Source organism: Sturnira hondurensis, unplaced genomic scaffold, assembly GCF_014824575.4.
Source record: "Sturnira hondurensis isolate 20B ecotype Veracruz unplaced genomic scaffold, ASM1482457v3 Scaffold0003874, whole genome shotgun sequence".
Taxonomy (NCBI): Eukaryota; Metazoa; Chordata; class Mammalia; order Chiroptera; family Phyllostomidae; genus Sturnira; species Sturnira hondurensis.
The window spans coordinates 7726899-7741910 of NW_028076505.1; the positions used below are offsets into that span (position 1 = coordinate 7726899).

At 44.5% G+C, this 15012-nt stretch overlaps 1 pseudogene; it reads right to left on the bottom strand.

The window, feature by feature from the left end:
- Positions 1-6856: 6856 nt before the first annotated feature.
- Positions 6857-7872, bottom strand: LOC118984908 (glyceraldehyde-3-phosphate dehydrogenase-like; annotated as a pseudogene).
- Positions 7873-15012: the final 7140 nt, after the last annotated feature.

Consider the following 15012-nt stretch of genomic DNA (forward strand, 5'->3'; position numbering starts at 1 on the left):
AATGAAGTGGTGACTGAGACTTGTAGCAACATTGATGGATCCCAAAGGCATTATGCTGAATGAAAGGAGCCAGACTCAAAAGGTTACATTTGATTCCTAGAGAAGATAAACTGAAGGGGACAGAAAACAGATCAGTGGTTGTCAGGCTGGGGAAGGAAGCATTGACCATGAAGGGTCATGAGGGTTTTGGGCTCGTGGGAATGTTCTCTATCCTGATCATGGTGGTAGTTAGATGACTACATGCTTTTGTCAGAACTCATAGATTTGTGCACTAAAAAAGGGTGACTTTTACTGTATATAAATTATACCTCAGTAAACATGACTTTAAAAAAATACAGGTTGGCAATCACTGCCCAAGAACTCTTTCATTCTAAGGTCTTCATGAACAACTAAAAAATAAAGTAAAAGATAACAGCCCCTGAGTCTGAGGGTAAGAAAGGGGGATGACCATTCACTGAGGCCCTTGGCATATTAGGCAATCAGTTCGTTGTTTTAGTTCATATTTCAGAATTTAAATTTTCATCTAATAACCCTCACAATAATTCTTTGTAGAAGCTGAAACTCAAGAGTCTAACTGTGGCAAATTGTGTTTTCCAGAACAGCAAGAGATAATGGAAAAAATAAATAATAAAAGGCTGTGTTTGGTTTGGGAGTGATTTACTATGCAGCAATAGATCATTGGTAACACCAGGTAGCCAGCCCACGGCACCCCCACAAGCCAGCCTGTGCTCCCTGCACCCCAAATCTTCCACCTTTCTGTTCTCCCTTGTTCCTAAATAAAGCAGTGTGGATCCCAGCCTCCAGACACAGCCACCGCAAGAAACTCTAAATGAGCCACTTTCTAGAGCAGCTGGACCAAGCTCCTCTCTGACGACCAGGTGCCAAAGTGGTATCTGGCATAGATCCTAGGCTCATTGTAGGAGCTGTCATAACAGTGAAAATGGTGCAGTTTCTGGTCACATACAGAATACTCTTCAGGGAGAAGATAGCAATGAGATGATTTTAGGCACTAAATGCCATCAAGAATATGAGAAGGGCTGTGCGATAGAGGGATTGAATTTGGTAGGGAGGGGTATTACTGACAGAGGAAATGGCCAACTGAAACTTCTAAAAAAGGCACACACACACAATTTTAAGAGTAGAAAAGAGAACTCAGGTTAGAGAAAGCCTTGCTTATTCTAGAGCAAGACAAATAAAACAAATAATAAATGGTAGCATGGAATATAGTATACAACATTTGATGAGGAGTACAGTGTGCCACTAATTCCCCGTTTGACCTTGAGGCTGTCATTTTCCCTCTCTGGGCCTCTGTCCTTCTTGCTGTAAAACGAGGTCAGACTAGAATCAGGGGTATCCAGAGCCAGCTCATAACAGTTTGTGAGAGTAGATTCTGTGCATCTCTTCCCCGTTCCACGAGTGATGTCACTTGGTGGGTTAAAATTGGCCATCAAGGGAACTTACACCACAGAAGGTGACAAACAGTACAAAGCAGGACCATGAGGTTCCGGGGTGGGGGGCATGGAGGCAAGGGAAGAAGCCGTTTAAAAGCTTATTGTTAAACATTTACCAGCATGCCACTGGACCAGACGGGTGCTTCTCAAACTCTTGCTAAAGTCTCCTAGCGGCAAAGGAGAGCTTACATATAACACCACAGGCCGAGATCTCATCATTTTAGAAAAATTTTCCTTAAAATCTTCTATGGTCATTTCTTAATTCACAGTTTTACATTCTATATCTTAATGTATCTATGCTTTATTTTCTCACACTCAAAAATGTAATATTCTATTTTCCAAATATTAGAATCCATGTTATTAATATTGTAGTTTTAAATACACACACAGAGAAAGCCTTTTCTTTCTGGCTAAGTGCTGCCCTGTGGTCAAGATTGACATTATTCATCCCTCCAGGTGTAAGGCCTCCCTCTCTTTCTCCCCCTCCCTTTTTCCTTTTCCTTCCAAACCCAAGGCCTTCCCTGACTTGGACTTGGACTTAGACATGAGCATGGGGGAGCAGTAAACCAGTCCCCTTAGCCCATAAAGTGCATGCCTGCCTTCGGCTCAAAACAGAAGCAGGTCAGGGTATGCTCTTCACAGTGGCGCCCAGGCCTGGTCAGCAGACATTTCCCCACCTTCTCATAACAGAGCAGCCAGCTGGCTCTTGCAGGTGATCCCACAAATGCTGTCAGCATCCATGGGTTATTTCCCTGCAGACAAAAAGGAAGAACTTCCTTTCCTTCCCCTTTTGAAAGTGTGTGGGCTTAGCTCCTCACACTGGGGCTAGGTCTAGGGGATCTGTTTTACACATCCCAGACTCCGGGCTGCCGCAGACTTTCTGCTGACCTTGAACAAATGGTAATGTTTTGTCTGTACCTCTTTTTCCACCATCAGCTGCCACTTACCTCACTGCTAGGGATGGCTGGATGGATGTCTGAGGCACCCTCAAAAAGCAGACAATAATAGTTCCAAACACAGAGCTGGGTACATGGGCTGTGGTTCCACATGACTGAGAAAGAGGCAACACCCCATCTCCATGAATGTCACATCTTTGGGTGCTAGATATCCATCATGAAAAATTCCAGAAACAAAACAAAACATTTACAAAGCAATGCCATTCCCCAAAGGAGATAAGAGGTAACTAACTCTATGGAGGAGCAGAGGCATAGCACAATGGGAGTTGGAGTGAGAAATAGAAAAAGGTACAGCTGAATTTTGAAGGACCATCTCTTCTCTCCTTTAAACTTCTCAAGCAGCGCTTGCTGTCTCTTCCTCCTGGTCTGCATTCATTCCTCAGCCCTCTGGGACTGCTGACCCTACCACATCCAGCAAGGATGTCAGTGGCCTATTCCCTGCTACATCCAATGGCCACTCTTCAGAACCTATCTCACCACCCACTTAGTCCCATTGGGAACTATCCTTTGACCACTTTTACTTAAAACTTGCTACTCTTGGCACTGGCCAGGTAGCCCAGTTGGTTAGAGGGTCAACCTGATATGCCAAGCTTATGGGTTTGATTCCCGATGAAGATACGTATAAGAATTAACCAATGAATACATAAATAAGTGAAACAACAAATTGATGTTTCTCACTCTCTCTCCCTTGCTTTCTCTAGAAAAATCTGTTTGAAATTTTTAAAAAAGAACTCACTACTCTCTTGTCCTTCTTTCCACTCACCCAAAGCAGAACCCAAGACAAAGATTGGGGTGCAGGTCATTTATTTGGAAGGTGGTCTCAAGAGGCAGGAGTGAAATGCAGAGAGGAGAAACAAGGACAGTATGTGTTATTGGTGTATTCCTGTGGGAACCTGGGGCTCAGTCTCTCCTGGGCCTTCTGAGGAACTTGTGGAATACACCTTGGAATTGCCTTGGCAAAGGATGAAAGGCAGGAGCATTTAGCTGAACTCTTGGCCCCAACTGGTGGAGGGTCACTTCTCGGGTGTATGAATTCCCTGAGGCAGGAAAAAAGAGAGCCCTGGTGGAAGCTTGAGGTGAGGAGCCACTGGCATGCACAGGAAGTGGTCAGTGGTGGACTGAGGGCTGACATAGGGGTCACCACCATGTCTCTAAGACTTGGCCTACATGACAGCTCACTACTGAGGTGCTCCTCCCCTCAGTAACCACACCTCTCTACCTGGTTCAAGATTTCTTTTCACTCTGCCCCACCACCCTTACAGGCTTCTTAATCCACCATGCTCCTCACTACCACCCTTTTGCCTATCCCTTTTCCAACCAATGCCCTTAGCTAGTCTCTATCACTGTACTAAGTACTTGAATTAACTCTTTCTGTTATGTTTCTTCCTCCCTCAAGAAACTTCTTAAAGGCAGGGACAAGTGTTTTTCTGGCACTGAGCACATAATAGGTAATGTCTTAAGAAGGTATAGCTCCTTTCTGCTTCCCCATAAAAGCCTACCAGTGGTGATCACATGAAATCAGTTAAAACCCAATGTGAAGGTTGTTTGCTAACTTCTGTTTTCCCTGTCTCAAGAAAGCAAGACCCTCAGATGGTGAGAGCTGCCACCTGTCTCTCAGAGATGCCAGCCTGGAAGGTTGAATGCTGCCCTCTGAAAATCACTCACCGTAGAATCCCCCCCATCCTCCCTCCCCTCCCTGTTTCACAAAGCTCAGTGGTCATGAATTCTTTGTGCCTTCCAAGAAAGATAGGTCTTATGATAAAGAAGTAAAGCTAAGAGCTTTCAACTAACCAGGAGATGAGCAGCCACTCCTTCCAGGGCACTAGGCTGCAGAAAGGAGGAAGAAGAGAGGGAGGAAGAAGGAAAGAAGCAGAGGTCACCTCTGAGTTTATAATCTAGGTGGTGGAGGTAAGACTAATAGCACAGAATCTATTGTTGGGAAATTATTGTGTTGTCACAATCATTGGGAAAAGGACAGGGTGATTAGTAAATGGTGCTAGGGAAATGGCTCAGTAGATGAAGAAAAATAAAATTGAATCCCCATCTAACATCTCACACAAAGGTAAACTCCAGGCAGATTAAAGAACAAAACTGAGACACTTCTTAAGTTAAAAAACACTGTAGAGGAACACATTTATAGCCCAAGGTAACCTTTAAACATACAAACTATAAGGAAAAATATGGGTTAATTTGGTTTTATCAAAACTAAGGACTTTGTTCAACAAAGTTTATGGGCCAAAAACAAAACAAGAAAAATATTTGCAATGTCTAAAACTGACAAGAAATTGATATTTAAAATATTTGCAGACATCATGAATCAGCAAGCAAAAAAATAAAAAACAGCAAACTTCACAGGAAAATGGACAAAGACCATGAACAGGCAATTGTCAGAAGTGGAAACCAAAAAGATAACACCTAAGAAATGCTTACAGTCATTAGTAATTAGAGAAACTGAGAATTAAAACAACAATGAAATGATGATTTACACTTACTGGAATAGAAGGACCGTCCACCCTGCTGGTGCACATGAATGTGAACTGGCACAGCCAACACTCCTTATTCCCAAAAGGAATCACTCATCCTGCAACCCAGAAATTCTGCCTCTGAAAATCCCTACAGGAATACTCTCACAAACCCAGAAATGGCCAAGATTGGAGCTGTGTGTATTTTGTGGTGGTGACAGGAGCCTGAAGCACTGAAATGTCCCACAGGGAGTGAAGAGTAAAACTGTATAGACCATATGCAGCTGGAGGTCCAGGCAGAAGTTTGAAGTAATAAACCAGAAGTCCATATATAGGTAGGTATAAAAGGGTCTTAAAAACATAGTGCTGAGTGAGAAAAAAAGCAGAATGAGATTCATGACATGATAGTATTTATGTAAATTTAAATATATACATCCAAAATAACAAAACATATTTTCAAGAACACATATGAGCAAGAGTAGACAGAATGGTGCTGCTCAGTTATTATTGCTGTATGGGATTACTCCAAAACTTAGTGGCTTAAAACAATCATTTTATAACATCACACAGATTCCATAGGTCAGAATCCCAACAGGGCTGCCAGGAGATGCCTCAGCTTCACGTGTCACTAACTGAGGTCACTAGGTAATATCTGTGGGAGAGTGAGCTGGTCTGCAGGACTCAAGGTGACTTGCTCATGTGTCTGGTATTTTGGTAGGGGTTCAGCTGGGGCTGTCAAACAGAGCACCTCCAGGAAGTCTCTCTAACATGGTGGTCTCAGGGTAGTTGAAGTTGGGAAAATCTGTGAGATAATAAACCTTTGGTAATTTGTCACAGCAGCTCCAGGAAACTAATATATACTGTAACATAATGAGACAGGTTTATTAAAAGGATTCTTTTGCTTTGACTGAGGCTGAAAGGCCAAGACTGACCAAATAGGTGAGAAGATCCCAGCACACCAAAAGGCCAAACATCCAGGCCAGAGTCAAAAGGAGATATTCAGAAATTAGGTGTGTTGCACTCTGTCAACCACATCAGCTGAATCTGAAGTGACCTCGGTATGGGGAGTTCTTTTAAGAAAATGGTCGGTGGGTGTGAGGCCTACCCTCTGGGAAACAGGATAAGGATGCTGGTGCCTCACTTCACTCCTTGAGCCAAGGGCTTCAAGGAAATGCTGCAGTTTGGGGGCCTAAGAATGTGAAGGCAGGAGTCTGTGGCCATCCACCTGAGGAGGCAGGTGAAGATGGAATATAAATAGAATCATACAATATATAACCTTTTGTGTCTAACTTCTTTTACTTAACATAATATTTTGAGGTTCATCCATGGTATAGCATTTCTTTTTATGACATGGGGCTCATTTCTTTTTATGACTGAATAATGTTCCATTGTATGGATAGGCAATTTTGTCCATTTATCTGTTGATAAACATTTGGGTTGTTTCTACTTTGTGGCTATTGTGAATAATGCTGCTCTGAACATGTGTATATGTCTATCTGTTTGAGAACAAGTTTTCAGATCTTTGGAGTACATACTTAAGAGTGTAGTCACTGGATCACATGCCAATTCTGTTTGACTTCTTGACAACCACTGAACTGTTTTTCATTGAGGCTGAACTGTTTTACATTCTTACCAGCAATGTACAAAGTATACAATTTCTCTACAATCTCCCCCAAATTTGTTACTTTGTTTCATTTTGTTTTTTACTATATCTATCCTAGTGGGTATGGAGTGGTATCTCGTCATGGTTTTTGTTTTGTCTGTTTTGTTTTGTTTTGTTTTGTTTTGTTTTGGCTGGGTACAGTGAACTTTATTGATGGTGCATGACAAAGTAGAGCTCCCCAAGCCTGTCCCCTCTTCAGGGAGCCTACAGTGGAAACTAGGTCAGAAGATTCTCAAGTGTGTTGGGGAATCAATTTAGGGCAAAGGCTCCCCAGCAGGTGAGGGCCTCTCTTCCTGTCACTAGGGATAAGAGTCCAGGGAGCTCTTATTCTTTGGAGACTATGTGGAGCATAAGTTGCACCACCCTGTTGCTCTAGCCAAAGTCATTGTCATACCAAGAAATGAGCTTAACAAAGTGGTTGTTGAGGGCAATGCCAGTGTCAGTATCAAAGGTGGAGGAATGGGTGTCACTGCTAAAGTCACGGGAGAGAACCTTGTTTTCAGAATGACCCAGGATGCCCTTGAGGGCACCCTTGAATGCCTGCTTCACTACCTTCTGGATATCATCATATTTGGCAGTATTCTCCAGGCAGCACGTCAGATCCACAGCCAACACATTGGGGGTGGGAACATGGAAGGCCATGCCAGTGAGCTTCCCACTGAGCTCAGGGATCACCTTGCCCACAGCCTTGGAAGTGCCAGTAGAAGCAAGAATGATGTTCTAGGAGCCCCTAGCCCCTAGCCCCCTAGCCTCTTGGCCTTCACACCACAGCTTCCCAGAGGGGCCATTCATGGTCTTCTGGGTGGCAGTGATGGCATGAACTGTGGGCATGAGTTCCTCCACAATGCCAAAGTTGTCATGGATGACCTTGGCCAAGGGTGCCAAGCAGCTCCTGGTACAGAGGCATTACTGACCATCTTCATGGAGTTGTCATACTTGTCATGGTCCACACTCATTATAAACATGAGGACGTCCACAGAAAGGGCAAAAAAGACTCTCTTGGCCCCACCCTTCAAGAGAGCCCCAGCCCTCTCCACAGTAGTAAAGAGACCAGCAAACTCCATAGCATATTCAACACCAGCATCACCCCATTTGATGTTGGTAGGATTTCACTCCTAGAAGATGGAGATGGGCTTTCCATTGATGAAGCTTCCCATTCTCAGCCTTGACTGTGCCTTTGAACTTGCCATGAGTATAATCATACTGGAATGCGTAGACCATGTAGTTGAGGTCAATGAAGGGATCATTGATGGTGACAGTATTCACTTTGCCAGAGTAAAAGCAGCTCTGGTGACCAGGTATTCAATATGGCCAAATCTATTCACTCCAACCATCACCATCATGTCTCAGGGTTGAGTTGAGCCCTGTGCAGGAAGACACAGTTTTCTGTAGAACAATGGGAGAGAGTTCGTTGCATTTTTAATTTGCATTTCCCTAATGGCAAATAATGCCAAATATATTTCCATGTGCTTGTTGGTCATCTGTATATTTTCTTTGGTGAAATGTCTATTCACATCTTTTGCCCAAGTCCTTTCTTTAATTAGGCTAACTGTCTTTTTGTTGTTGAGTAGTAAGAGTTCCTTGTATATTCTGGATACTAGATCCTTCCATATGATTTACAAATATCTTCTCCCATTTTGTCAGCTTTTTACTTTTTTAAAAAAAGATTTTATTTAATTTTTAAAAGGGAAATGGAGGGAGAAAAAGAGGAAGAGAAACATGGATCTTGGAGAGAAATATTGATTTATTGTTTCTCCTAAGCACCCTGACTGGGGACTGAATCCAAAATTCCATTCTGGGCCTCTCCTCAGAGTTTCCCACTCAGCAGGTCTGCAGTAGGATTTTGGAATCTGCCCTTCTCCCAAGGAATATAAGACAGTATAAGGGATATAAGGAGTATAAGACAGGAAACAGAGTAAATGTCTTTGGGGGGCAGAGCTGGGAGCAGAAGTGCAGAGGACCAGGACTAAGGAGGGATTTAAGGGAGGTGCAGGGGAAAGGTGTGCCTGAGGTAAAGGTGCAGGTACAAGGCAGAGTTCATGGGAGGAGAGTTGGATGTGTCAGTAAGTGGCAGACCCAATGAGATTTGAGAAGCTGGAAGGTGAGAAGATGCTCATCTTTGCTGAGATGAGATAGGAAATGGAACACCCGGCCCTCCTTTTAGAGCACTCCTGAGGACTGCAGTGGGCCAGGTCATCCACCACTTCTCTTCCTAGACAACAGTACAGCCTCCCCCTGATCCCACTTCTCTGTCTCCTCTCTTCCTCACCACCCATCTCTTCTCTACTGAGGAGACAGAGTAACCATTCAAACCCACCAACCAAAAATCGACTTTCAGCCAAGATGGAAGCATAGATAGATACACTTTGCTTCCTCACACAACCAAAAGAAGAACCACAACAAATTTAAAACAAAACATAACCAGAACTGCCAGAAAATTGAACTGTATGGAAGTTTGACAACCAAAGAATTAAAGAAGAAATATTCATCCAGACTGGTAGGAGGGGCAGAGACAGGCAACCAGGGTGAAGACACACGGCAAGTCAGCAGCTGGCAGACCAGATGGTCCCACATTTGCATGTGGATAAACCGTGAGGAACAACTAGGGAGCAAGACATACTGCATAGCACAGGGTTTCAGCACTTGGAAATAAAGCCTGAAAACCTATGACTGTAGGACTTCCAACCAAGACGGAGGTGTAGGTAGACACACTGTGCCTCCTTGCACAACCAAAATAAGGAATTTAGAAACAAAATAACAATGAGTACTGACAGAAAATTGAACTGTATTGAAGTACAACAACCCAGGAGTTAAAGCAGGCACATTCATCCAGACTGGTAAAAGTGGTGGAGATGGACAGCCGGGCAGAGAGGGGACACAGCAAAAAAAAAAAAAAAAGCAGTGGCTGGTCGACGCTGGTCGCACAAAGCAGCAGTTGGCAGATCTCGGGTGTGCAGGGTGGCAGTGGGCGGACCCAGTGAGGCAGCAGATTGTGGAGGGGCTTGGTGCCCAAGGTAGCTTTCAGAACCCAGAAGTCACACATTTGCACACAGATAAACCAGGTGAAACTGGGGAGCGAGACAGACCACGCAACCCAGGGCCCCAGCACCGGGAAATAAAGCCTCAAACCACCAATTGAAAACACCTGTGGGGGTTGGGGTGCCAGGAGAGATTCCCAGCCTCACAGGAGAGTTTGTTGGAGAGACCCACAGGGTCCTACAATGTACAAAAATTCACCCACATGGGAATCAGCACCAGAAGGGCCCAGTTTGCTTGGGGGAAGTGGCGGAAGTGACTGAAATCTGGCAGAGAGCAGAGCAAGCGCCAGTGTTTCTTCTTGAACCCCTCCCCCACATACAATGCCACAAAGCAGTGAGTGGGTTGCTCCCCTCTGGTGAACACCTAAGGCTCCACCCCTCACTACATAACAGGCCCACTTAGACAAAAAAACAATGGCCCAAACAAAATAACAGATCAAAGTTCCAGAGAAAATACAACTAAGCAACAAAGATATAGCCAGCCTATTAGATGCACAGTTCAAAACAAATTAGACAAAAAAATGAAGGCTACACTAAGTGAAATACAGGAAACTGGACAAGGAACCAACAGTGATGTGAAGGAAACTGGGACTCAGATTAATGGAGTGGACCAGAAGGAAGAAAGAAACACTCAATCAGAAAAGAATGAAGAAACAATTCCAAAAAATGAGGAGAGGCTTAGGAACCTCCAGGACACCTTTGAATGTTTCAACATCTGAATTATAGGGGTACCAAAAGGAGAAGAGGAAGAGCAGCAAGTGGAAAAGTTATTTTGAACAAATAATAAAGGAGAACTTCCCCAATCTGGCAAAGGAAATAGACTTCTGGGAAGTCTAAGAAGCTCAGAGAATCCCAAAGAAGTTGTACCCAAAGAAAAAATTATGATGTGCCACACCAAGGCACATCATAATTACATTACCCAAGATTAAAGATGAGGAGAGAATCTTAAAAGCAGCCAGAGAAATGAAGACAGTTAGCTACAAAGGTGTTCCCATAAGACAATCAGCTGATTTCTCAAAAGAAACTTTGCAGGCAAGAAGGGGCTGGAAAGAAGTATTAAAGTCACAAAAGGCAAGGACCTACATCCAAGATTACTCTATTCAGCAAAGCAATCATTTAGAATGGAAGGGCAGATAAAGTGCTTCTAAGATAAGGTCAAAATAAAGGAGTTCATTATCACTAAGCCCTTATTATATGAAATATCAAAGGAACTTATCTAAGAAAAAGAGGAAGATCAAAAATATGAATAGTAAAATGACAACAAACTCACAACTAGCAACAACTGAACCTAAAAACAAAACAAAACAAAACAAAAAACAAACTAAGAAAACAACCAGAACAGGAATAGAATCACAGACAGGGAGATCCCATGAAGGGTTATCAGCAGGCAGCTGGGGAAGGGAATGGGGGAAAAGGTACAGGGAATAAGAAGCAGAACTGGTAGGTACCAAATATGCGGGGGGAGGTTAAGAATAGTATAGGGACAATTAAATTAAAATTTTTTAAACAATTAAATTTTTTAAAAAATTTTAAAGAATAGTATAGGAAATGGGGAAGCCAAAAAATGTATATGTATGACCCATGGACATGAACTAAGGAGGTGGCGAATAGGTGCAGGGCAGGGTGGAATAAAGGGGAGAAAAAAATGGGACAACTGTAGTAACATAATCAATAAAATATATTTTTTTAAAAACCCACCAACCAGGCCATGTCACTCTCCTTGTTTAAATCCTTCCAAGAGTTTCCCCAATGCACCTGGAATTACGTTCAAATTCTATATCCAGTTGGTTGTGCTCATCTGTGGAGGATATGAGACCTCAAGTACAGGGGGGCAAGATTTACAGAGGCCCCAGTTGCTGGGTTTTGAAGTCATCGCCATATATTGATTGCATGGAGACTGTGTCTCCCACGGCCTGCCGACAGCCCAATTCTGAGCTCATGGAGATGCTATGACAGACAGTCCTGGGGACACAGGGCTCTCTCAGAGCTGCTTTGGATCCAGGGCTCCTCCAAGGCCTTGATGAACCTTTCCGAGGTTGCATGGCATCTAGGATGCTCCCACCCAAACTTCTCTCCCTTAGAGTCACATTTACAGAGACCCTCAGGAATTTTAGCTAGCTTTCTTCATAACTAACTAAAGAGATGCACTCCCTGGACTATAACTTTATATAAGCAGCAAAAAGGAAGCAATTCCATTATCCTATCGAGTACTCTTTTCTACCCACGGAGAGACCCACTGTCTCAGGGTAGCGTTCCCTAAGGCAAAGATTTAGAACGAGTGATTTATTAAGGAACGTTCTCAAGGAGAATTAGTCAGGGCATGAGATGAGCAGGATCCGGAAGGGGAGGCAACCAGGTGAGGGTAGATTTCAGCTGAAGTCTGAGTGGGAACAGCCATCATGCCACCTGGTGATCTCCCATGCAGCCAAGCAGGCCACGCAAGCAAAGATTTGAACCACAGCTAATCTGAACTTTGTGGACAGAATAATGTACCTCAAAGATGTCTTTGTCCTAATTCATGGAACCTGTTATTATGCTACCTTATATGGCAAGAAGGATTTTGCCAATGGAATTAAGTTAAGGATCTTGAAATGGGGAGATTATCCTGGATTATCTGGGTGGGCCCAATATAATCATAGGGGTCATCATAAGAGGAAGAGAGATGTGTTGATGGAAGCAGAGGACTATCAGCGTGATGTGATTGCTGGCCAGGGCCTTGAGCCAAGGAACATAGAAAGCCTCCAGAAGCTGAAAAAGACAAGGAGAATGACCCTCCCCTAGAGTCTTGGGAAGGAGTGCAGCCTGGCAGCACCTTGATTTTAGCCCAGAGAAACCTATTGAAGACCTCTGGCCTCCAGGCCTGTAAGATAGCAAATTTGTATTGTATAGGCTGCCAAGTTTGTGATAGTTTGTTACAGCAGCAACAGGAATCTAACACACTGAGCACTGGCAGAATGCCTAGATCCTCTGAGAGCAGGAGAGGGTGGGAGGCCCAGGACGAGGTCCAGGAGTTCCCTGACTCACCTGTGTATCTCCCTGGGGGGTTGTCCTGAGGCAGTTTCCAGTCACCTCCAGAGGTCTGGTGAGGAATGGGACTTTTGCTCCATCCCCTTAGACCTGCAGCCTAAAACTGTCTCTTAATCAACAGGGAATCCCCCATTGCACTAGGTCATCTGGTCTCTGGGGCTGGTGCTGTCCTCTCTGGCACATTAAACAAGGAGTTGACACTGTTGGTTTACTCTTCTTTTCACTGTGTGAGTAATAAACTATCTGAATCTAAAAGCAGCTTATTGTGTATTCTCTTGCCAAATTAGTCAGGGCTTGGTATTGGCTCATCCATAGGATATGAGCACAAGCTTGACAGAGTCCCAGCCTCAGCCTAACCCCACAGAGCACTGGAACAAGAATTACACCTGGAGGAAGCAGAGGAGCTAGGCTTTGTCCTGTGCTCCAGTCACTGGCTGTGGGCTGCCCTCCAGGGAGACTGGGACTCCCACGCGCTTCAGGTTCTCTGTGTGAGTGGGCAGCCCAGTGCCCAAGACCAGGTCCCTGAAGGCCACAGGTGTGAACTACTTGCAACAAAGTGAACAGACGTTGGAGAAGGAATCCCAAGGGACCCAGGACAGAGAAGAGAAGAGCCTAGAGTTTGTTATGGCTACCAGAATCACACAAGAGTCATTGCTGCTGTCATTGGTGGGGCAAAGGATTTGGCACCCCCATACTGAACATAGATATGGTAGCAATGCCACACGGCTCTAGGAGCATCACCCAGTGCCCGTCCTTGGACAGCCATCAAGGGTGTTATTTAAAATTCCTGCCCAAGTCCAGATGGGCAGCAGTGGTTGTCCATGGACCAGAAAAAAAAGCAGTGGTTTTCTTCAAGAAACACCGCAAGGACCCAAGCCTTCACTTTTCATACCAAACTCCTCCTGGAAGCCAGTGGGCAGCCAGCCATGCCAAGGGTCTCAGACTTCCAAGCTTTAGAAAGTGTCTCAAGCTGGATGCCAGGCCACACTGACCAGGGTGGTCCTTCAGTTACAGAGCAAAGGGGAGGTTTCTGCCTCTCTTGTCTGGACACACCTTTATATCTTCTTTTGCTAACCCCAGTTCCCACCTGTCTTCTGTCCATTCTGCCACCATAAGGTTTCTATTTACTGAATCTTCCCACTGGCTTTTCTCCTCCTGTCCTTCTGAGGTGGGCCTGCCAAAAGCCCACAGGCACTTGGAACAGCTTAGTCACATGGAGCCTTTAGGGAAAAAGAGGAGTTTCACTCATGACCTGAAAAGAAAGACTGGAAGGAAAGATAAAGGTTTAAATCAAGGTGGACAGTCTTTTCTGCTCAGGACCTGATAGAAAATATTAGAGGCTTTGCAAGACATACAGTTTCTATCACAAATACTCCTCTTTGCTGTTGTAGCACAAAAGCAGCCATAGTAACATACAAGTGGGCTTGCCTGTGCTCTAGTAAAAGTTTTCTCACAGCACAGATAGCGCAGGATTTGGACTGTGATCATAGTTTTCTAATGTCTGGTTTACATGTTCAGACTACAACAAGTTAAAATTACCAGGAACCTTGGTGATCATCCAGTCCAGGGATGGCAAATAAGTTTCAACCCACCTGCCAACTCTGGTTATTCAGTAGTGGGTCCCTGGTTCTCTGTGTTGAGAAGGATTCTGAGGCCAACCCTTAGCTCAGAGAGAAAGTGCCATAGTTGAATAGCACACTATGCCATGGGCAAGGAAGGGACAGTGGCAGCACCAGAATCTAATGCTAACCACTTGATAAGCCAAACTCCCTTATTTTATATATGAATAGCTAGATCTCAGAGAGGTTGATCTTCCCGGAGTCACAGAGCTATGCCCAGGGAGTTACTTGTTAACATGCTCCTTCATTTTACTCTGCGACAAAATGGAAAGTCACATATATCTTATTGCCACATCACCACATCTAACCAAAGAATTCCCCGAGGACTCTTTGTGCCATGTTTCCTAGCCTGACCTTTTGGGAACCACTTTGCCTGGTTTCAGGAGTTGTAACCGCCCCCCATGGCTGAGGCTGAAGAGTGACCTCCAGAATGCGAGCCACTAAGAAGACAAAGCTTGTCCCCTGTCCCCAACGCTTCATCAGTTAGTCTATGATGGGTACAACCCATCACAGGGGGGCAACCTAAGCCAGACACAATCACTTGGGAGGCCATTATGGAAGGACTCAGGGGGCTGCAACAAAGAGGGAGCGATGGCCTCTCGCCCCCTGGCTATTCTGACATAGCCCGAGTCCCCAGTTCTGTTTGGGAGAAGTGCTTCCTGGCTCTAATCCACTTGAGCCTAAAAACCTATGATGGGGAAGGTGGTGCAGCCCTGTGCTGGAAAGTGTGGGTTCCCTGAGTGATCAAGCCTAAGAAAGAATATGTAAAACCCTGTGAAACCTGCTTTGTTTAGAA